The sequence below is a fragment of the Hakea prostrata genome, unplaced genomic scaffold (assembly GCF_041222555.1).
Source record: "Hakea prostrata isolate BN-2017 unplaced genomic scaffold, UWA_Hpros_2 contig_19, whole genome shotgun sequence".
In the NCBI taxonomy this organism is placed as follows: domain Eukaryota; kingdom Viridiplantae; phylum Streptophyta; class Magnoliopsida; order Proteales; family Proteaceae; genus Hakea; species Hakea prostrata.
Window position 1 is genome coordinate 41,684 of NW_028291138.1, and position 23,042 is coordinate 64,725.

Below are 23,042 nucleotides of genomic sequence, written 5' to 3' on the forward strand. Positions count from 1 at the left end.
GGTGAGTTCTCTAAACATTCATGAATCCAAGATAAGGGACATTGTCGATTCAAAAGTCCAACGTGTAATATAAAAGGTAGCTCCAAAAGTTGACCTTTAGGATATGGATGATGTGACGGTTAGCTACGCTAATGAGGAAAGGTTTAAGGAGTTTGACTCTACCCGTACTCTGTAGTGCGACTCATTAGACCTAGTGTAGGTTCAAGTCTGAAAGACACCTACAATGATGTGTCCTTTAGTATCTAATATAGTCACAACACATGTCATTTTTTTGCTATTTTGAAATTTGTGGGGGATTGTTAGGTTTTTTTTATAAAATCTATTAAGTTTCAAAATTAGTTTTTGAATTGCTTTTATTTAATTGTTTTGTTAGTGTCTAGGACCCATGAGGTAAGGGTGGTAATGAAGGAACCATGAGTAAAGGAGGCCATTCATGACCTTGGTTATGAGGCTTTTCATGACATTGGTCATGGTCTTAAAGTTCTTGATCATGGTGATGTGGTGGGCTTACGAAGCATGGAATTTACTTAAATTCTAACTCTTGACCTTCAATTCTCATTTCAACTTCATGATCGTTCATGGCTTACCATGAGTGGGGTTAAGGTTATTGAATAGATATAATCCAATTAATTGCCTTGAGAATCTCAAGGGGTGTAAGGTGAGGTTTGGACCTATATAAACCCAACCCTTGCTTGTGGTGTGCTATAGAGACACTCCTCACACTTGCATTATTTGTCACCTATTTAAAAGTTTCTTCCTTTAAGTTTGTTCAAGTGTTGTGCTCTAGCTTTTGGCTCCTTCAAGGGACTAGAAGAACTACCTCATCTTTTAGTTGAAGGTTGCTTTATCTTTGAGGTGGTGGTGCGAAGAACCCTTAGTAGTAGGGTGCATCAAATACCTTAAAGACAACACTCAAGGTGCGACTCAACCTCATTCATCAGTGGTTTGTTCGATTGCAACATCAAGCTCTCCGAATTGGTTAAGGATCTTCATCTTTCAATTGTATTACAATTTCATTTTTTGTGTTTTGTAGAATTTGTAATACAATTAACCCAACAGAAAATCATTCTACGATTTCTACCTTAAGTATATGAGTTCAGGATCAATCATACGTCCAAACTTCTAAGTTAAAGGATACTAATGTGGCAGCTTTATTGACCAGAGTTTTAGTATTGTAGATCAATAGCATTACATTATACTGCTACATAAACATATCAAAATAGTTGGTACAAAGATCTCAACCCAACATCCCCCCCCCCACATGGCTTTAGGGTCCCTAAAACTGGATCACTCTCTATAGTAAATCTCCCCATCCCTGTTCACGGCACCAATGCTTTAAGGGCTTTTAGAGTATAATAATGTGTTCTTCACATGGCTTTGTCTTTCTCTTCTTTATGTTTCTCATGCATGGCATTAGAAAGAATGACAATATTGGAGATACAATAAAGTATTTATGGGCATGTCTGGTTACATGAATCCAGAGATTTCAAATCTCAGGATTCACAAATGGGAGATTTATACCCATTTGGTTGTGTGAATTTCTGGATTCATGAAATCTAGAGATTCACCTTTTTACACTAAAAACGTGAATTTGTATGGGTATGAGGTGAAATCCGGAGATTTCATCCCTACTATAAAAACGTTAAACATTTGAACCATGACTCCATAAATGTTTTTTAGGATGAATTTACAAATTCTATTCCAAAGATTCAGGCTAACCAAACAGTTAATTTTATGAAACATGACTCCATAGATTTGAAATCTCCAGATTTTTGAAATCTTCAGACTCAAGTAACCAAACAGGCCCTTATAGCAATCGAAATCAGCAGGTTTTAGTCTATTTTTTTTTGTTTTTGTTTTTATTTTTGTTGCTGGTGTCATTGGCATGATGATCTATTGGTCTTTGAATTAATTGAGATTGCGAACTCTGCCATTAATTGCATTATTTATTTTTCTATGTTATCTTGTCTTATGTTAATAGTTTTGAAATGAAAACAAAGTCTACAACTAGTAAGAGTACATTTGTTATACCTATCGACGCATTGATCAAGTAAATTTTACGTGCTCAAATTAATAAACGATAAATTATTTAATTGATGTCTTAAACTATTTTATTTGAACTGCTATATAGGATGATGATAAAGAAAAATAGTAAACAACGAAAGAATATCGCATGGGGAATGGATGAAATAATGATACGGTGCCTCCAAATGAATCGAGATTTTTCTCGCAAAACAAAAGACAAGTAAATGAATATCAATTGAGTGTTTCTCAAAAACCCAATCAAGAGGTTTTTACATCTGCGATTTCTTGCAGAAAATTAATGGGGGTGATGTTTCCATAAGCTAACCCTGATAATAACTTCATATACTTTTGTGAGTTCTTTGGCCACGGTACTCTGATTTTCATTTTAAAAATGGATCACTTTCTTAGGGTGTTTCTTGTCCTGGACTACACTTATTTCTTATGGTTATCTTCATGTCATTCAAATGAAACTCTTACCAACACCTATGGTCAGTCTTGGGAGAGACGGTGTCATTAATTGACGGTTTCGATCTTCTCCTGGTAGTCAGTTATCCCGCGCAACAGTAAAAAGGAGGTTAGGATAAAATAATTTTAAATTAAAATTAATTATGCCAATGAAATTTCTTGTACACTGTCACATCAGTGAGCTAGGAAATGGATGGGAAATGGACATGATAAAATTCCAATTGAATGATACAATAACATAATTTTAAGTGAATGTAAGGGTAATATTTTGAAAATCAATAAATAAAAACGAATTGAAGATCAACTGTATTAGTGTGATAAAGGGTTTGACTAATAAATTGAATATCTTAAGGGGTGGCATGCATTAGTTTTAGAAGATATCTCAGGGAGAGCTGCTGAAAAAGTGAAAATTTCTCTAAAAGAAAATCTCATATCTTTGGGGAGAATTGTTGAGAAAATAAATCTTCTTGTACATTTCTCACTTCATTCTTATTGCATGTAGCACATTTTATTAATGATTTGTAATGCATAACAGCATAAGTAGCGTAAATATTTATTTTTCACTTCACTTTTCATAGAAACAAGTTAGGCATGAATTACTAACTTGGTACTGTTATAAGCATTCACGAGTTGTTCCATGATATTTTATTTCAAACTTTTAGCAAATATTTTACTACCATAAAGGTTTAAGTTATATAGCATTCTGTTGAATAATTGTATAATATTACACCTTCTACAGATTAATGGAGAGTTTCTTCAAAGGCATATTAGAGAGTGGATAAATTGTGGGGACCTTGGCAACTTGCCAATAAGAGAAGCAAGAAGCAAAAACGGCATATCCCATGTTTGGAGTTCAAAGAATTTCATAATTTAATTACACTCGAGGGAAAAGAAAGATACATAAGACATTGGAGAAGACCAAAATAATTTTTCTAGTGAGTCACTTTTTAATGCAACAGGTTATAGTTACAACTAAGGTGCAATTTTTCGTCGGAACATAGGGTTTTGAAGCATACAAAAACACTTGAATACAAAGATTTCCGCAAAATCTCGACAAAAGTTGAGTTGTTTTCTATTACTCAGGATATAGAAATCTTGAGACAACATCCCAGTGTAACTTTTGGTTTTATTTCTAGGGATATGAACAGCCTTGCTGATTCCCTAGGCAGAAAACCTTTAAACTGTACAGGCAGGGTAGAGTGGAATTCCTCTTCTTGGTTGTCTGAGGTTTGTTCAGCAACTTTGAATGCTTCCTATTATAATGAATGATCTTTTCTTTACCCAAAAAAAAAAAAAAGACAAGCTTTTTTTCTATTCTTTTCTATACATAGAAGTTGGAACATTATCACTAGGCGCAGTTCTCAATTCAATCTTATTGCGTGTAAAACATTTTTTTTTTTTTGGTTGCCAACCCCGGTTTTCAAGGCTTTGTCTTGACTAATCCGATGTTCGACCTGGGTCGCACACCTAGCGTGTAAAACATTTTATTAATGACTTATAATGTATAACAGCATAAGTAGGATAAATATTTTTTTTTTCACTTAACTTTTTATAGAAACAAGTTAGGCATGAATAACTGAATTACTAACTTCGTACTATTATAAGCATTCACGAGTTGTTCCATGATATTTTATTTCAAACTTTTAGCAAAGGTTTTACTACCATTAAATTTTGAATAATTGCATATTACACCTTCTACAGCTTAATATGGAGAGTCTCTTCAAAGGCATATTAGAGAGTGTATAAATTGTGGATACTTTGGCAGCTTGCCAATAAGAGAAGCAAGAAGCGAAATCGGCATATCCCATGTTTGGAGTTCAAAAAAACCTTTTTCATAATTTAATTACATAGGAGGGAAAAAAAAGATACATCACATAAGACATTGGAGAAGACCAAAATAATTTTTCTGGTGAGCCACTATTTAATGCAACAGGTTATAGTTACAACTAAGGTGTGATCTTTCATCGGACCTGGGGGTTTCAAAACAACGGAAAAACACACAAAATACGGGGTTTTTGTAGCAATCTTGAATAAATTTTTTTTTTTTTTTTTTCTTTTTTTCTCTATTTAATAAATTTCTTTTCTTTTTTCTTCCTGCCCCTACCAACCAAAACACCAAAAAAATAAAAAAAAAAAATAAAAAAAAAAAATAAAAAAAAGGTATAAATCTTATTATTTATTTTTTTTTTTTTACTCAACTACGCCAATGTATTTTTGTTGTTTGTTTATTTGGGGGGGGGGGGCGCTCCTTGGCGACACGGCGACACGGTCGAAATTTCGCCAAAAGTCGGGCGACTTTTGGTAGGGGTTCGATGAAAATCGAACCCCTGTTTCAATGGGTTTTTTTGGTCATTTTGACCTGAAATTTGATGTGTAGCCTAATTTGAGGCTAATAAACACATTGGTAGTGTTATTTTGATCTAAAACATTACCTAAACTAATGTTCTTAATCGACCCATGTCTTACTATACGCGGACGAAAGCCCCGAAACTAAAAACCTAAAAACTCATAAAACCAAATCATATAAAGTCTACAATTCATTGTACAAATCTGTAATACATAAAGTCATCCAACCATATAAAATCTGAAACTCTCGGTCTCGGTACCAAATCTTGTGCCTAGGTGGATCGAATTCCTCCGACTCGAATTTGTCTCCATTGATGCCCCCCAACAAATTCACATACTCATCCCATCTCATACGATATTGAAAATTGTCTAAGTAATCATTCAACTGCAGTTCTATAGCGGTCATCTTCCATTGCCGTGAGAACTCCAATTTGAGGGAAGTGAGAATAGGGCCAAGGAACGTCTTGCATGCCATCGGGATGCCCTTGTTGGTACGAATGACTACGATTGTGAAAGAGAGAGAGGGACATCATAGCTCCCATGATACGAAGAAGCTGGAGGGGACACCATAGCTCCCATGATACGAAGAATTAGAGGGGTTACTAATTCCCATATCATCTTGTCCATCCGAAGGAGGGAGAGGGACACCATAATTACCCGTAGGCCAATAACCTGGTGTGGAGCCTACGGACTCATCCAAGCTCATGGACCCCATTGACGCAATCGCCGCATCCCAAGGATTAACATAGTCATGGCCAGCTCCCCTCGATGGTGGCTCGGCCTCGTATCGGGATATTGACGACCACGCGATACTCACCACCATGATCATAATCCTGAGTGGCATGATCAAAATGACTCTCCCAGTGTGTATCGGGTGGGGGCTCTGTGTCTCCGGTAGTGGAACATGTATACGCTCTCCAATTCCTCCACCACCACCACCACCACCACCACCACCACCACCACCACCACCACCACCACCACCACCACCACCACTACCACCACCACCACCATCATCATCTCCACCAGTCTGACTAGGCGAGAGTGTGTCATCGGGAGTGTTGTCCTGCGGCTCCTCCGTGCCTGGTGCCATCATCCAATCCTCATCAGCGGTGGCAGCTGCCTCTGCATGTGCCGACCCTCTTCGGTGGCCATATACTCACCCACATTAACCCCTGCAGCTTGAGCTAGTTCCAGGTCGGGCCTCCCTCCGGAGTTGGTCCAATACCGGCTCACCCCTGTCCAACATCCATTGAGTGAGGGGATCTTGGTCATCTTCGGCAACATCAAATATATCATCGAGATTGATGTATTGCCTTTCATTCTGAGCCTGCTCCCTGGCATATTGCAGCTTCAACCTCATATTATAGTGAATAAATACGAGGTCATTTAGACGCTGGCTTCCCAACCGGTTCCTCCTGCGGGAGTGGATCATGCTGAATGTACTCCAATTCCTCTCACATCCGAGAGGCGAGCAAGTCCGAGACAGGATCTGATTGCCAATCTTCGTAAGTTTGATGAACTATTGCCATAGAGATACCACCATTCAGCTGCATTATCACAAAAACATTAAGTTAGAAACTCAAAAGTCAAAAGACTCAAAACATTTATGCATCTAAGCCCTAAGGATCTAACTATATAAGTATCTAACCTGGATCCATGGTTTCTCTGCCCGTCTGACACCAGCTCCACTAAAAGACCCAAATGCATCTCTAAACAATTTGATCTGCAATAATACAATCATTAGTATTGATTGGTTATCTAAATTATTTAAACAATTAATACAACTCACTAATCGTTTGAAATTCCCAATGTCTCACCTCATTGTGGCAAAATGATTGGACCATCTCATCTGGCTCCAACTTCGTTATCACCTGTATCAGGGCATCCAATAGGTTTGTGTCCAACCCTAAATGTTGACTATATTGATACTTAGGGTTTAGAAAATATCTTTGCATAATTAAAAAAGCTTAAAATTAGTACCAACTACCAAAGTACCAATACCTACAATTCTACAAGCCCACAAGTCTACAAGACTACAAGTCTACAACTACAAATCAACAACCCAGAATATTTACTTACCGGCCCTATGAAGAGGATGCATCAGATGAGCTGTCCATCGTGCATCGACAATATCTAAGAAAGCCCGATGTCCTCTAGGGTTTGCTGCCTTTATAGCATCCTTCATACGCTCAAGGGATGCATACAAGTGTGGCATAGTGGGTCCCCTCAAGGAAGAGTCCACCATACGCAAGACCTTTACTATAGGATCTATGGTCTGCAACACTACAGTAACACATCTCCAGAAATCATCAGATGATATTGTGTACTGTGCGGCGCGCCCATTGGTCGTGCTGAATTATCACAAACTCATTAAGTCAATAGACAATAAATATCATACAAGATAATCATAAACTCATAATATAAATATAATAATTTATAAGATGAAATAGTAGATAGTTATCTTACTTGGATCCAGCCCAATCAAACCACTCTGCGATGCAAACATGGATCCGAGGCCCGACTTCTTATCTTGCATCTTGCTCAAGGCGACGAAATTTGTCGCAAATCTTGTCGGACGAGTCGCACCAACTCACCTCCACATGATCTCCGCATCATTGCCAAAGCAACGTTATGATTGTAGATGAAGTTGGTTACTGTCTTGCACTCTCAACGGTGTTGTGGACAATGCTGATTTTTCCAATGTCCTTCGACATTAGGTCAATTGAATGTGCGGCACAAGGTGTCCACATAAGGTTATAATCGGGTGAAGCCATCAACACTTCACCGGCCTTCTTATAGTTGGAGCCATTGTCGGTGACAATTTGCACCACATTCTTCCTACCAACACGGTCGATCACATCCTGCGGGAGACCCATGATATATTCCGTGGTCTTTCGTATGACCAGTAGCATCCACGATTTCAAGAAGACAGTTCTCCAATCACGGTATACCATGAAGTTGATGATGGACTTTCTCGTCGGGCGGTCCATCCATCGGACATGATGGTGCATCCATAAGTATCCCAAAAGGGTTTCATACTATCAATATACTCCTGCAGACTCTTGCTTCTCCTCTTGAAGGAGGGTGGTCATCAACTCTGTAGGGTTGGGACCACTATATCCGAGGGCACTGCCGCTGCAATAGTATCAATCATATTCGTATAGTATGGACCCTGTCTTTGTGTTTTCTTTGGGATGTGATTGTAATAAATCCACTTTGACATTGCCTTCTTTACCTTCTTTGCCATACCTTTCCATGCACCGAGATATCTTGGGCTGCTTGGCCCCTTTTCTCTGAATGTATCGGGATCTTGCTCCATGGTCGGGTGCGGACGGCGTGGATAATCGAGATGGTTGCCGTGGTAGTGGCACTGAACAGTCTGAACCTGATGTATGAGGGGCCCGCTGACTCTGTGATCTGCCAAACATGCCAAATACACCACCCCTCCCCCCAGAATCAGAAGGTCTAGCCCCTGTAGGCCTAGATGGACCAGCTCCTGTAGCTCTAGCTCTGGCCATATCCTGCTCCTGATGGTGCAATCGTCTGCTCTCTGCCATGGCCCGCCGCATATCCCTCTCCTCCTGATCTCTGTCCACATCAACAGGATCAACATCCCTATCATCATCTGAATCATCCACATATGATGACGGCCCCCGCACTGCATCATCTAGTGCTCTATTGACTTTCCTTCGATCATCTTTCTTCTTCCCCTTTTGTTTTTGTAAATCCCTGAGTAACTTGATTACATCTGGATGGGCCTCTGTGCATTTAGTCACATCCTTTGAACTCCCAGTGATGTGACCCTTGAACCTACTGATGCCACCTGAGTATATTCTTTTGTGACAAAAATTACACTCAGTTTTATTTTTGTCTCCATCAATAGCCGTACAATATTGCCATGTTGGGTCAGTCCTCCCTCCTACTGCTGATCTCTCAGGTTGTCCCTGACCCTGTCCTTGACCCTGTCCCTGTCCCTGTCCTCGTCCACCCTGGGAAGACCCAGTTCCCCTCTGACTCCCACCAGCAGACATGATGACTGTTTGCATTCAAATAACATTAACAAATAACAACATCATTATAATTGTTTATACTTTATACACATATAAACAATCATATATGAAATTATGAATATTGCATGTATGATATAATTATAAAAATAGCTGCCCATATCAAAACCGGCGATGAAGCCACATGGGCAACACAACCAACAGTTGAAAAATACTTATATAATTATTCCATAATTTTCAAAACATTTCCCCCCATTTTTCCCTATTTTTTGCATTTTTCATAATTATTGATATTTTTATTAATATCAGGATATTTTTTGAAAAATAAAATAACTTATTTTTCGGTCAAAAAATATTTCGACTCCGTGAGTCCATAGATCGGCTCACGGAGTTCCACATATGTTTTTTCTATCATCATACAACCACTGTATCACTTAAAAAGTAATCATACAAGATAATCAAAATATCATTTTTTACCCACAAAAATAAAAAAATTAAATACTTTGCGGAAAAAAATTCCGACTCCGTGAAATCGTAGATCGTCACATGGTATTCAACATATATTAATTTCAAAATCATCCAACATCATATAGCATGCATTTTGTGAAAATTTACTTGGATAAGAATGGTTACCTATTTGACGAAAAAACTCTCAGATCGTGCGAAACGACTCTCGATCGACGAAACAACGTGATATCCGGCAACAAGGAAGCAAGATGTACCCGTAGATGTCGAAGATCGGACGAAAATATAGTGAAAAGTGCGAAAAATGAGAGAGAGAAGCTCTGGAGAAGAGAGAGAAGAGAGAGAAATTAAAAAAAATTCGAACGAAATTCGGGCGAAATTTCGCCCGAATTTCGCCCTTTTATCGCCAGAAGTCGGCGATAAATCGCCGACTTCTCGCGATATATCGCAAACGGTCGAAATTTCGACCGTTAGCGATATATGGGGGGGGGGGGGGGGGTTTTCGGCCGGGGGGGGGGGGGGGGGGGGGGGGGGGGGGGGGGGGGCGGGGGCCCGGGGGGGGGGGGGTGTGGTTGGGGTGGGGGGGGGGGGGGGGGGGGGGGGGGTGGGGTGGTGGGGGTTTTTTTTTGTGTGGTGTAAAATGAGAGATATAAAAATAATAAAAAAAATAAAATTTTTTTTAACGAATTCATAAACTAAATAGACTTAAATTTCTTTAACTAAATATTGATTAAGTCAGACTAGATGGCAGATTCAGATTTCAGAATGGATAGACAGATCCAATAAGTGCATCATTGGTTTTTTTTTTTTTTTTTTTTTTGAGTTTTTTACATGGCATCTACTATTATTGGGATGAAATTAGTGATTACCCACTATTATGTTCTAAATTACAAGGTACCTACTGTCAGAATTAAAAGTTATTATAATTAAGATTTTTTGTTAACTGATGGCCTAAAATGACATAAATGCCCTTACTCCCATTTAATTTGTTTAAAATTTGAAATATAAATTTCTTAGAGACCCTTTAATACTCTCCCATACCTAATCCTTAGTTCTTCTATTTACACTTCGCCGGAAATTGTCCACTTGCCTTACCAAAAAAAAAGAAAAGAAATTGTCTACTTACCAAAAACCACCACACCCTGCTGAAAATCTCTCTGACACTAGATATCTAACTTGTTCTCGATAAACACAAAATTAACTTTTAAAGGGGTTGAGAAATAAATCCTCACCAATATGTGACTTTATTTTAGGACCATTTTAATATCAATTCTCATTTTCATTTTATTCGATGGGTTTGGCACCCATTTTAAATTCTATTTTGTCTAAAAGAATAGAAAAAACCCCTGAACTCAATAATGGACAAAATGTTTATTAGGATTCTAGGTAAAAAACTTATTCCATTTTGTTTTTTGTGCAAGCCATTAAAACCCAATTACAAATTGTAAAACAAAACCGTAAACAATATTCTTTTTATAAAAACTTTAATGTTTTTCCATTTTCTCATTCCTATACCTAATGCTATCTTGTCAATTTTCATCATCACTTTTTATCAATATTTTTTAATATATTTAAGTTATTTTTCATTTCATAATTTAATATAGACAAAAAATACCAAACCATATTTATTTTTTTACTACAAATGGATTCTTGTATTCATTTCTTTAAATAGGCAACATAGAAAATGAAAATTAACACAACAAAAACCCTTAATATTAAATACAACTATATTTATATTTTCTTTTAAGTTCAAACAATTGATTTTATATCAGATTTATTGACCAAGGTTAGGAATAGCATTGTCAAAATTTTAGCTCGAATTGGAGGAAGATGTGTTGAGTACTTGCATTCCTTTGTTACAGGTGGTTGAGTATCTCGACTTCTCCTGCCTGCTTTCCATCGTTTTTCTCATTCGTTCCGATTCCCAGCTCTCAAACATTTTCACTGTAGGGAAGGGGACCTCTACTTCTGTTTGGTATGGAATGTACGGCTCTTTTGTGTGTAATATTGCGAAAGATATCTTTGCGTAGAGGCTGAGTCATTCCTTGATCCATTCGTCAATATATGAGGTCAGTTTTGCGATATCCTTCTATACATCCACCTACCCAACCCCCACACACCCCCTCCGGTGTGACATGATCGATCCTCTTCCTCCCTCTCCTCCACATTTGTGTTGTGCACTGAATGCACATATACCGGATTAATCAAAACAAGATACCAAACCTACGTACTAAATTAATGATTACCTCGTCACCAGAACCATTGACAAACAACCATTCCACCTCCTTGATACAACAGTGTTCATCATCATCGTCAACAACACATTTGGGGTGGTTCTTGAATCAACTAGAGTGACCAAGGGCAATCCTCCAGAGACCGAATGTTCATGGTTGCGATCACAGTTGATTGCAAGAAGGGTCAAATTTGATACTTCGCACTCATATTCTATGGGTTTGGCACCACCGCAGCAATCAAACGTCTCCTAGAGGTGATGAGAACACGATGCCTTCAGTCTGAGAGATAGGGTACTACAAGAGGCTGAAGAATGAGGAGAGATGGTTGATCTTGTTGGACCATACAAGCACCACTGCAACCTACTCTCCTTGGCAGAAGTGATAGAGAATAGCCTTGATGATGAGAGATTACTAGACATGCAATCTCATAGGTTACTACTTGAGGCTTGCAAGGATTTCACACGATTCATGTTGGGTTCATTCTTAGCCTGTCGCAATGTCACTGGGATTTCTCTTAAACTGTTCCAAAGGCTGTCCTCTTCATCAAGGAGGAAGTCAGTGAAGATGCACATGTATGATCAATTTGCAAAAGAGAGTGTCAATACTGCGTAATGTAGTTCCCTTTCCGAAAAGCAAATCAATCACATACGATATATGTGAGCAACAGATTATGTGAGTTACGCTTTGTAGTGTATGATTTAAAGAGTTAGTTTTGATTTTCGACTCTGTAAAATATGAGAAGTAGATTGCTGAATCACTGAATGTAAATGGTGGTGTATTTTTGTTCATTTCCCTTTGTTTTTTGGCTTTACCGCATCAGTTCCATTATGTCTGGAAAAAGAAAAATTAAGAATCATCTATGCTGTTGGAACTAAGAATCTTCCTCTGTTTTGAGGTGACTTGGAACGGCTAATCTGTAGGTGCAAGGTTGAGCTTTACCATTACCTATATCTAACTTAAGAAATTATGTATCGATTTCTTTTCTGAGTAAAACCTCAGATCATTTGAGTACGTCCTTTCTTTGTTTTTGTCTTTTGCTCCTAGTTTTGCGTTATGTTGTGATCACCATCAGAAAAAGAAAAGGATAACTCTTACCATTGGAATTTTGAAACAACTTTCTCCCTTGCTTCTATTGGAACTGGGATAGTGACCAATGAGAACTGCAAGAAAAATGATGTTTTGCCATCATTGTTTGTAATTTCCTGGTTGAAGTAACCAACAAGCCCAACAAAAAAGACGTAGAAAAAAGAACATGAATGATGTTGATGCCAGAGAGGGGTGTGGGGGTTGCATGGGTGGGTGGAGAAAAAAGAATAGGAATGATGTTGATGTCAGAGAGGGGGTTGGAGTGTGGAGGGGTATTTTAGTCATTTTAACAACCAAACTTACACCTCTTAAATAATATTAGTTGCTATGGGATCTATACGAAATTTATTGCACTAATTCTACTAAGAGGACCACACGTGAAAAATTAGGAAGAAAAAAAAAAAAAAGGATAAACCAAGTAAATTAAAAACTTGGAATCATTGCTTTTGACTGTTGATGCTCGACTGTCGACTTCTCCCCCTTCCTCTTCGTCTTCCTCTTGGGATTGTCAAATTCTTCCATCTCTCTATCTGGATGTGGCACTCAATCACGGTTACAACCGAACATACTCTTGAGGTTCTCACCTCTCTCTCTCTCTCAACCTTCATAGCTGCTGATGAGTTTGTTTTCTTTGTCCTTCTCGCTTGTGGCTATTCTTATAGTTTTTCCTTCTTATCTTTGCTTTGGATTTTGCATGTGCGTCTGTTTCCACTCACCCAGCAATGAGATTTTTCAATCTGAATCAGGAAGTTCAAATCAAGGTATTGAATCCCCATTATCGTCTCACTCTTCCTCTTGAGATCGTCAAATTCTTCCATCTCTCTATCTGGATCCGGCACTCAATCACGGTTACAACCGAACATACTCTTGAGGTTCTCACCTCTCTCTCTCTCTTAACCTTCATAGTTGCTGATGAGTTTGTTTGCTTTGTCCTTCTCGCTTGTAGCTATTCTTATAGTTTTTCCTTCTTATCTCCGCTTTGGATTTTGCATGTGCGTCTATTTCCACTTACCCAGCAATGAGATTTTTCAATCGAAATCAGGAAGTTCAAATCAAAGTATTGAATCCCCATTATCGTCTCACTCTTCCTCTTGGGATCGTCAAATTCTTCCATCTCTCTATCTGGATCCAGCACTCAATCATAGTTACAACCGAACATACTCTTGAGGTTCTCACCTCTCTCTCTCTCTCTCTCTCTTAACCTTCATAGTTGCTGATGAGTTTGTTTTATTTGTCCTTCTCGCTTATGGCTATTCTTATAGTTTTTCCTTCTTATCTTTGCTTTGGATTTTGCATGTGCATCTGTTTCCACTCACCCAGCAATGAGATTTTTCAATCTGAATCAGGAAGTTCAAATCAAGGTATTGAATCCCCATTATCGTCTCACTCTTCCTCTTGGGATCGTCAAATTCTTCCATCTCTCTATCTGGATCCGGCACTCAATCACGGTTACAACCGAACATACTCTTGAGGTTCTCACCTCTCTCTCTCTCTATCTCTCTCTCTCTCTCTCTCTCTCTCTCTCTCTCTCTCTCTCTCTCTCTCTCTCTCTCTCTTAACCTTCATAGTTGCTGATGAGTTTGTTTTCTTTGTCCTTCTCGCTTGTGGCTATTCTTATAGTTTTTCCTTCTTATCTCTGTTTTGTATTTTGCATGTGCGTCTGTTTCCACTCACCTAGCAATGAGATTTTTCAATATGAATCAGGAAGTTTAAATCAAGGTATTGAATCCCCATTATCATCTCACTCTGTTAAATTTCTTCAATGGTGTTATTTTATTTGTTCTGGTTAAATCTGAAAGTATTATTAGACTTTGTTCCATAGATTATTGTCATTCTCGTTTCTTTCAAGGCCCTGTGTAATAAATTTCCATCTGATCCACCAATAAGAATGTAAAGTTATCTCTGTCACTCTTCCATTTGTGTTGCAAGCTATCCCTTCCCACCTGCATGGGCTTGTGTCAATTGCATTTCATGAACCAAGAAAGTTGGTGCTGTTGGATTCATGACGATCTATATCATTCCCATAATAATTAAAGCATGTGTAATGAATATAATCAACGGAAGCATAGATGAATAAATACTTGTAGTGTGCTTGTTGTAGGTTCGTCTTCTTTACTTCCTTGAATCTTCCAAAGCCTTTCACTCTTTGGAATCCTTCGCTTGAGTGTGCGTGGAAAGAACCTCAAACCCAAATATTACGTGTGACGGCTACGGGGACCCACCCCAAGAAGCTATTTATAATATAAAACCCTAACCCTTAACCACTCCCACAATGGTAAAGGTTAGTAAAATCCCTACAACCCAACAATCTCCCACTTGGGCTACACTAACACAAGTACCTTTACTTAGGTATATGGCCATAACTCCCATAATTCTTCATCATTCAGAAAACCTTATTCAACCAACAAAAAATTAATGCAAACGACACCAGGAGATGCTCCTCAATATACCGAATACAACTATCTGCCATTACAGTCATTAACAACTTGTTGATATGAATCCTTCGGGTACATATAAGAGGTAAAGAATGCAAAATCTTATGTGATCACAAAAACATTCCCTCTTGTGGGTCTTTTTTCTAATCAATGATCGGCCTACCTCGAATTACTTATAGGTAGATCACTTAGATATTAATTATAATTTGGCAAATGGCCATGATCGATCTAACGTTAATATCTGACATTGGCAAACCCGCCTATTGGCATAACCGCCTTTGGCAAAATTGTTAATCAGGATTTAGGCTAAATACTGCCATAAATCAGAACCTTGGTTAAATACTATCATTGTCATTAAAAGCTGGGCTAAATACTGTCATTGTCATAAGACAACAAATGTAGAAAATATAAATCTACATCATTTACCTTAATCATTAACGAAAGATAAAAACAAAAGAACCATCTTATTAATGAATAAATTTCATAATAAAGCCAAAGAGTGTTGAATAAAAGAAAAACAATAACACCCACTAAATGAAAGTATCAAAAGATTCTAGGACACTCATACTGGAAACATGATTCTTAAAAACTCCCACTAAAAGTGCTTAGTAAATGGATCTGCCAACATCTTATCAATAGAGATATGTTGAATACAATTTCCTCAGCAATGACTTTTTCCCTCATAAGAAGATATTTGATGTCAATGTGCTTGGAGTTCCCAGAGCTCTTATTGTTCTTTGAAAAGAACACAACATAATTGTTGTCACACTTTAAAGGCCTTGAAATCGAATCAACTACCTAGATTTTAGTAATCAAGTGTCTGAGCCACATAGCTTACTTGGTTGCCTCATAAAGTGCCACAAACTCTGCTTGCATGGTGGAAGATACTAGTATAGTTTGTTTTGCACTCTTCCATGAAACAACTCCACCTCCCATCAACATGATATATCCTGAAGTGGACTTTAGGTAATCAGTACAACCACCAAGTCTGAGTCGGAGTATCCAGTCACTTCTAGCCTCTCACTAGCACTGTAAATAAGCTAGAAGGCTTTTGTTCTCTGCAAATGTCGCATGACCTCTTTTTTTGCAGTCCAGTGAGCCATACCAGCATTAGACTAAAATCTTCTAAGTACGCTGACTACAAAAGCAATATTTGAGGTGAATACAAACCTGTGCTTACATCATCCTCCCTACTGCAGAAGCATATGATTTGTCATTCATATGTGTCCTTTCCCAAGTCATTTTTTGGACATTGACCCTTATTTAGTTTCTCCCTTTTGCTAATGGGTGCATCACCTACTAAGCACTTCGACATACTAAATCTCTTAAGTGCCCTATCAATATAAGCCCGTTGAGATAGTCGAAGAAGTCCTTGACTCCTGTCTCGACTAATCTCTATACCAAGGAAATACTTTGCTTCACCCATGTCTTTCATTTTAAAATTTTTTGACAAGAATTTCTTAGTTTCATAAAGTAAGTTCGTGCTACTGCTTGCCAAAAGGATATCATCCACATATAGAACCAAAATAATGAAACTGCCCCTATTGATTTTGATATGGGAAGACTTTACCCGACTGGGGCTAGACCCGACCATTGCTATACTAGTCGGGATATTAGCAAATCACTCTAAATGGAAGGTCAACTCCGAAGATGATTAGACAGGGCAACCGCTTGTCCAAGGCTGATTGAACAGCAACCGTTAGGGGGAGCTTGCTTGCAGTTGAAAAGGTAACCCGCATACTATTTAAACAAAGACTCACCCCTCCAATAAGACACGAACTCATTCTTAGCAAACTTCTGTGTAGCTCTTGCACGTGACCTTATCTTGATCATAGTCTGACTTAGCCATCGGAGGTGGTTACCCAGCATCCTAGTCGGCCAGCGTTTGAACTTTCTTGCAAGACTCATCGTCTCTGGGCACGGGAAGGCACTCAAGTATTAGTGCGGCTTAGTTGGAACCAAGATCAAAACTAAGACACATTAGATTTTAGGTAGATACATTGATCAATGGGTTTCTCTATGAAGCCAAAAGATGTAATTACATGATCAAACTTCAGATACCACTGTCTAGAAGCTTGTTTTAAGCCATAGAGAGACTTCCTCAACTTGCAGACTAGATGTTCTTTGCATTTATCCTCAAAACATACTAGTTGCTTCATAAAAACTTGTTTTGTAAGGTCATCATTCAAAAATGCTGTTTTCACATCCATTTGGTGCAACTCCAAATTGTAATGGGTGATAATGGTAATGATGACTCTAAAGGAATCTTTTGAAGATACAGGTGAGAAGGTTTCGTTGTAGTCAACTTCTTCTTGCCTTGTGAATCCTTTGCAACTAACCTTGCCTTGTAATGCTCCACCCTGCCCTATGAGTTTGTCTTGGTCTTAAACACCCATTTGTAAGCAATAAGTTTACAACGTTTTGGTAATTCTACAAGATCTCATACACCATTATGACTAATGGACTTCAATTCTTCTTTCATTGCTTCCATCCATTTGTCTACTTTACAAAGATTCATTGCCAGTTGAAGATTGAGTGGGTTCTCTACTCCTCCTATATCATACTCACATTCATTTAGGTAGATCAGATAATCTGAACATAATGAATTTTTGCGGGTCCTAATGGACCTTCTAAGTGGTTGTGCTACAGGAACTTCTGCATTTGTCTCCACCTCTTCAATTATCTTAGCCTCAAGATGATTCTCTTCTATAGTTGGAGGGGATTCACAAGTTATGTCTTCAAGAGGTGGTGATAGAGATGCAATTGGGGTTGAAGCAGGAGCAATGATTTGCTCATCAAAAACAAGATTTTGTGGATTAGAAGAATCTTCACAAGACTCGAAGAATTCAACATGGATGGTTTCAATAATATTCCTTCCAGAACTGGGGCAGTAGAATCTGTAACCTGTCGATCTTTCAAGGTACCCTACAAATGGTAGCTCGCTATCGTTGGATCATGAGCTACCAAATTTTGGCTTCTGCTTGACAGCCCCAAATTTGTAAGTGTCGGAGACTTGGTTTTTTTCTAGTCCAGAGTTCGTATGGAGTCTTATATACTGTTTTACTTGGCACCCTATTCAAAACATAAGTAGCAGTCTTGAGTACCTCACCCCATAATGACTTTGGTAAAGAAGTTGCTCATTATGGATTTGACCATGTCCTTTAAAGTTTTGTTTCTCCTTTTTGCAACACCATTTTGTTGAGGAAAATCTGGCATAATATACTGACGAATTATTCCATGTTCTTGAAGAAAAAGGGCTAAGGGTCCTAGTTGTTGTTCAGTGTTAGCACTCCTTCCATAGTATTATCCACCCCTATAATATCTGACAGGTTTAATTTTTTTTTAATGGAAGAGTTCTACTTGAGCCTTGAAAATTTTAAAGGAATCCAAAGCACTAGATTTTTCAAAAAGAAGGTAAATGTACCCATATCTTGACCAATCATCTGTAAAAGTCAAGAAATAGTGTTTGCCATTTAGTGTGGGTATAGGAAAAGGACCACAAATATCAGTGTGAATCAGATCCAACATTGATGTGCTATGAGTGACTTCTTTTTTTCTACTAATGGTCATCTTTCCCTTGGTGCAATCAAAACAGGCTCCCAATTCATTTCATATCTAGTATCCCTTGTTTCACTAGTCTATCAATCATCTTCTTTACAATGTGGCCTAACCTTCTATGCCAAAGAGTTTTTGAATTCCCATTATTAACATTATCTTGATTCCAGCATTCATCATCCAAGATTCTTCGTAATCAAGTCTATACATATTATCAATTATATAGCCCGAACCATAAACTACTGATCTTTGAAAATAGAAAATCCGCTGCCATTAAAATTGATAGAAAAACTGTCTTGAGCCAATTTGGCTATAGAAATAAGATTCTTCTCATATCGGGAAAGCAAAATACATTTTTCAATACGATAAATTTTTCAGAATTCAAAATAATCATAATAGCTCCAATGGCTTCTACAGCTACTCGCTCTCCATTTCCCACAAATATGTTCACTTCATCCTTGTTGGGCATCCGCCTTTTTAGCAACCCCTGCAAGGAATGAGTGACGTGAATTGAAGAACCATAATCCTACCACCATGAGTTTACAGGAACATCTATTAAACAAGATTCAAAACAGACTAGTGAAAAATTCATACTAGATTTTCCCTTTTCTAGATAAGCCTTCCTCTAAAAACAGTCTTTCTTGAAATGACCCAGTTTCTTACACCAATGACAGGTGAACTCATTATCATTTTTCTATAAATTTGCTCTCTTGAAATCTTTCCCTTTCTTGAAATCTTTTTTGGGTTGAAAAGCTTCTTGTTGGTCTTAGTGGAAAGATCCTTCTTGTGGACAAGATTGGTAGTCTCTACCTTGTTCCTATTAAGGTTATTCTGCTATTGAGTCACTATAGTAACCACTTGATCCAAGCTCCATTTATGATCAGACAATACATTATAGGTGGACTTTAGATGACTATAAGATTGAGGGAGAGAATCCAAGATGGTGTTCGCCAAAAATTCATCAACAAAATTTATACCAGGGCTCTTAATCTGATTGCTCAGAGATATCAAACCTAGAATATGATCTCTAACATTACCTTCCCTAGTGAACTTGGTGGTGGTGAGAATATACATCAAATATTCCGATTGAGCTTTCTTGGAACAGTCAAACTTGGTCCTAATGGCCCCTTAAAAACTCTTTGGCAGTTTCATTTTGCCTTACACTTAGGGGTGTCAATGCTGCGGTTTGGAGTGGTTTCGGGCTGAAAAACACCTAGCCCAAATACGGCCCATTAGCAAAATAACGGTTTTGGGCCTGTTTCGGTTTGGTGTGGTTTCAGTTCGGGCTAACTAACGGTTTAGACTCGATTTGACTAACAATTTATGGTGTATAAGAAAAAGAACAGGAAGAAACAATTGAATATCCTACAACAAAAGCGAAAATTATATGAAAAACAAAGTTGTTATTGGTCAATTTCCATTGAAAAAAACCCACCCATTCTATAGAAATCAAGAACCTAGATATTAAGTAGTTAAATGACTATTTGATCTTTGAATTCATGCTTAATTTTTTTAATTGTCTATACCAACTACCTAATGGTAATATAACAATTTAAATATTATTTAATGTAAAATTACAAAACGGGTTATAACGGGTTGCAGTTCGGTTTCGGGTTGGTGCGGGCTCCACCACCCTCATCCCAATTACATCCCATTAAGGTTCGGTTTGGGCCGGTTTGGGCTATAACAGGCCAGTGCGGTTCGGTTTTAACAGTTCAGGCTACAAATTGACACCCCTATTTACACTGTTCCTAGTACTTTCTAGGATTGTTGACTTCATTACTGTCAATGCCTTTTTATTCGCCTTATTCCAAATGTTCAATTAGTTTTTCTATGCTGGAGTGGGATTTTCAATTCAACAGGCTTAGGGTCTATGAGGCATACATCCCATTCCCTTAAACACAAGTAGACTTCCAAATCCTTTTCTCGCCTTTTGAATTATCTCCAGTGAGTTTTGGGATGTTAGAGAAAATAGAAAACATCTTGATGGTACTGTAAATGACATATATAGATTATCATAACATCAATCTTAGACATGCATTTAATAATGATGACAAAAAATATGCACTGCTAAAGAAAGAAAATTTGTCATCAAACTAGTAAGACATTTCAACCTTTGGGTTAAAAATGCATTAATCCCCTCACAATATGTAATTACTGCGAGATATTTAACTTCAAAGATGCAATCACCTTTAGGTTAATAGTACTACTAAGTCATCATATTCCCTTTAAATTATGTGTATTATCACACTTTGATGATGACATATTTGGGTGAACATCATCATTTTTTTTTAAATTTTTTTTGCAATAATTATATTTACCTTAGATCACAAATATAAAGATAAAAATTATATTTTACCACTTTGGTGGGTTACATATAATTCAATCATAACATTTTATAATTGTAAAATTCGGCCTAACCCAAACCCCCCCCCCCCCCTTTTTTTAAATCTTGGGGGGGGGGGGGGGGGGGGGGGGGGGGTAGAAGAGACTTGTGGGCCCTCTTAGTTGATGATTTGATGTTTGATCCAGAGCCTATGGACATTGACAATGATGCCCCTTACTTGAGCACATTGTCAGTGTTGAGTGAAAATCTGCGCATCGATGAAGATTGAATTAGTTGAAGCACTTATTGGACCCTCGTGATCAATCCGAAGGTATTTCTTGAAACTAGACTTGTTGATTGACTTGTAGGAGAAAACCCAACTCAATTCGGATATGTTTGGCCTTCCAAATCCACTCCTAAAGTTGTTGTCATGCCTTGATCGACTGCTTGGTTGACTGACAGTCGACTAGCAGTATTGGAATTCGAATTTTTACAAAATCACTTCCCATTTTACCCCTACCTTTTTGGAACTCGTGAATGAGGACCTAGGCTAATCATTTGCACTCCAGAGCACGAAGTTGGGCACTCTCTTGGGCTTTTCTTGGTGTTTGGGAAGATCTTTGACTCCAATTATTTGTATTGCACATCAATCATCAACTCAAGGTATAATTCCTTTTATTCTTTTTCTAATCTATTCATTTTCTACCAAAGTATGATCTTAAGACCATGGTTGAAGTGCTGCAACCTTGCAAACACTTAACCATGAGTCTTCCCCAATCAATCCCATGATTATCACCCCATTCTTGCTATGCTACGATTCAATTAGGATTGCTTACATTGCATTACCTTGATTCTTTTCATTTCAACCTTGTCTTGATTCAAAACTGATATGTAAATGCATGTTAGGTCTAGACTACTATGAATTCTTGATTCTAATTTGATTCTTACCATTCACTTAATTGATTCCCATCATTCTTTACAATTTCAATCAATTCCAATTCGATTATTGATATTTATCATATAGAACATAAGACTTTGATTTGGGTATTTTTAATTGGACCGTTGGATCGTTATGAAATTTAGTGTGTAGTATCCTCATACTATTTTAAACATGCCCTCCAAATTTCGTGTCGATCGGAGCACCGGAAGGTCAGTTTCTGACCAAGTTTTCAATTCTGCCCAGTGGTTAACAAGTCTTGGTCGACTGCTTGGTCGACTGACAGTCGATCAAGCCAGTCAACCAAGATATGAGAACACCCCTGTACTTGGCCGAATTGATTCGTTTGACCTCCGATTCGACTGTTTTCTTCTCTGATGTTACTTGTATGTTGTCTAGGGTACTAGCACTGATTTCTAGGACTATTCTTGGTGATCATTGATTTTATTTACGACTCGATTAAGGTAAGGAGGTCGTTAACTCAAGTATGTTAATTATGTAAACATGCTTATACTTTGAGAACTCAACGGTTATATTCCTATGTGTATTTTCTTTATCATACATGACTACTCTATGCATTCTTATCAGTAGTAGTATGTCATATATCATTGGAATATCATGTTTAATTGTACTTTATGATTTTATATTAATCATGCTATGATATGCCTTTGTCTATATGATGAATCATTGATTAAGTTTGATATGATGAGATTGAACTTGTGATTGACTACGTATAACTTGGGATTGAGAAGTGTCCTTCCGACACTTCTGTCCTTGGACATCGGAGGGAGTAGTATGGGATATTCTCCGAAGGTGTCCATCGACGCTTTCCTAGGTTATTGGATGACATACATAGGATTGTCTAGGTGTATGGTTAGGATATTTCCTTGTCGTATCAGACCCGAATCGGAAGGGTATTGAGACCGAACGACCCGTGGTAGAGTATGGTTGATGGGCGCTCAAGACCGGTATCCACTCCGTGAGAGGACTTAAACCATTTTGCGGATACCCGAAAGGGGGCCATTTATTGGTAGAATTGAAAATGGATAGACCTGGGCTCATGGGCGCTCAAGACCGGTAACTAACCCGTGAGAGGACATGAGAGCTTCCCGTTTACCATTTGTGGATGACCAATAGGGTTGATGAGTCCGTAGTCCGAGT